The sequence below is a fragment of the Trachemys scripta genome, chromosome 4 (assembly GCF_013100865.1).
Source record: "Trachemys scripta elegans isolate TJP31775 chromosome 4, CAS_Tse_1.0, whole genome shotgun sequence".
NCBI lineage: Eukaryota > Metazoa > Chordata > Testudines > Emydidae > Trachemys > Trachemys scripta.
Genome location: NC_048301.1, coordinates 116,048,081 through 116,049,986, shown reverse-complemented (window position 1 = coordinate 116,049,986; position 1,906 = coordinate 116,048,081). Strand labels below are relative to the sequence as shown.

Below are 1,906 nucleotides of genomic sequence, written 5' to 3'. Positions count from 1 at the left end.
GGAAGAGGCATGGCCTCAACTGGAAGAGGCGGGACCTTTCAATATTTAAATCACCCCAGAACTACCAGTTGCAGAGGCTGGGGCGAATTAAAGGGCCCGGAGCTCCAGCTGCCGCGGGGCTCCAGGCCTTTAAATCACCGCGGGAGCCCTGCCGCCGCTACCCTGGGGCAGCAGGGCTCTGGTGGGGATTTAAAAGGCCCAGTGCTCCTGCCACTGTGGGGAGCCCCAGGCCCTTTAAAGCGCCGCTAGAGCCCTGCCACCGCTACAGTGGCAGGAGCACTGGGCCCTTTAAATCTCCGCCCAAGCCCGGCTGCTGGAGCTCCGGCGGCACTTTAAAGGGCCTGGGGATCCCCCTGGCAGCCAGAGCTCCAGGCCCTTTAAATCCCTGCCCGAGCCCTGCCGCCGCTACCCCAGTGGTGGCAGGGCTCCGGCGGCACTTTAAAGGGCCTGGGGCTCCCCGCCTTTTCTCAATAAATAAAGTTCATATGTACGTGCTGGTTTTATTAGGACACATGAGCATGGTTGTGCCTCTCCAATCTACTGGGAAACATTCAGCCTCTCAACAAAATAGTGGATAAATCAGAGCCACTTTGATATAATCCATCTGCATTTTCAGAAGGCCTTTGACTAAATCCTGCACAAGTGGGCAGTAAGGAAACTGACTTGTTACAGAGTGAAAGGTGAAGTCTAGTCATTGATTTAGAAACTGGCTAAAAAAACAGAGAACAAAGACTGTGGATACGGATCATTTTCAACATGGGACAAGGTTAACAGCAGGGACCCAAGTGCTCTTCCTTCTTCCCTCCACTGCCAGTTCTCAATATGACAGCCTGCCCTGCAAAGTGGCTGATAATCTGGATTTCCCCCCACCCCTAGATCTCACCGTTGTAGCATGCCCTGCATAGTGACTGATGACTGGCGCCCCTTGGGTGCCGCCGGTAGAACTGTCTGATGTCATAGACCTTCCTGTGGATCACCAGCCACCGCTCCTGCTGCGGGTGCCCCCGGCCCGTGCGGAGCCCGATCTCCTCCCAGGTGAAGAGCTGTCGGGAGGAGCGCACAACAGACTCTGGGTTGAAAATCTGCATATTTATGCACAAAAGGTTGATCTTTAAGATGAAGGAATCCCTATGTTGCTCACAGGCTACTCTCACCTATAAAACTAATATAGATTATGCAACTCTAGTTAACAACTGGAGTTTGCCAGAGGGAAGCTAATGCACTGCAGATACTGATAACCACATCCATCCAAAATGTTGGGCTATCACCAGCCTGGAAAACATCCATCTGTCTCACCTCTTCCTCCGTCTCTTTTCAAAGAGAAGCTAAAGTGAATCATTCACACTTCCATCCAGCTTTCGACACAGCTGAATAGCTCCTTCACTTTAACCTCCAAAACATGCTCAGCTCCCTTTTCTATTATTTTGACAAGGCCTAATTGCCCTGTGGCGTTTTCCCATGGAAGTGGTCTCATTTCTAGTTTTCTGTCTTTCAAGCTTTTTCAGGCTCATTCATTCAAGAGTTTGGCTTCCCAGACCCAGATGTGCCCCAGGATGCAGTACTCCCATTTTTGACCCAGGGCTTGGCTACACTTGCAAGTTAGGGCGCATTAAGTCAGCCCCAGTTGCCCTAACTCCTGAGGTGTCCACACTGGCAAGGCACGTAGAGCACCCGGACTCCGCAGCTGGAGCGCCCCTGGTAATCCACCTCCACGAGAAGAATAACGCTTGCTGCACCCCAGCTGGAGCGCCACAGTGCTGGTGTGGATGCCCTGATCGGCCTCCAGAAGTGTCCCACAATGCTTGTTCTAGGCACTCTGGTCATCACTTTGAACTCTACTGCCCTGACCTCAGGTGACCAACTGTCAGATCCCTTTAAATTTTCTGGGAATTTTGAAATTCCCCTT

At 52.2% G+C, this 1,906-nt stretch overlaps 1 pseudogene; it reads right to left on the bottom strand.

The window, feature by feature from the left end:
* Nucleotides 1–1,088, bottom strand: part of LOC117876527 — a 43,984-nt pseudogene extending 42,896 nt beyond the window's left edge.
* Between the last annotated feature and the right edge of the window lie 818 nt (nucleotides 1,089–1,906).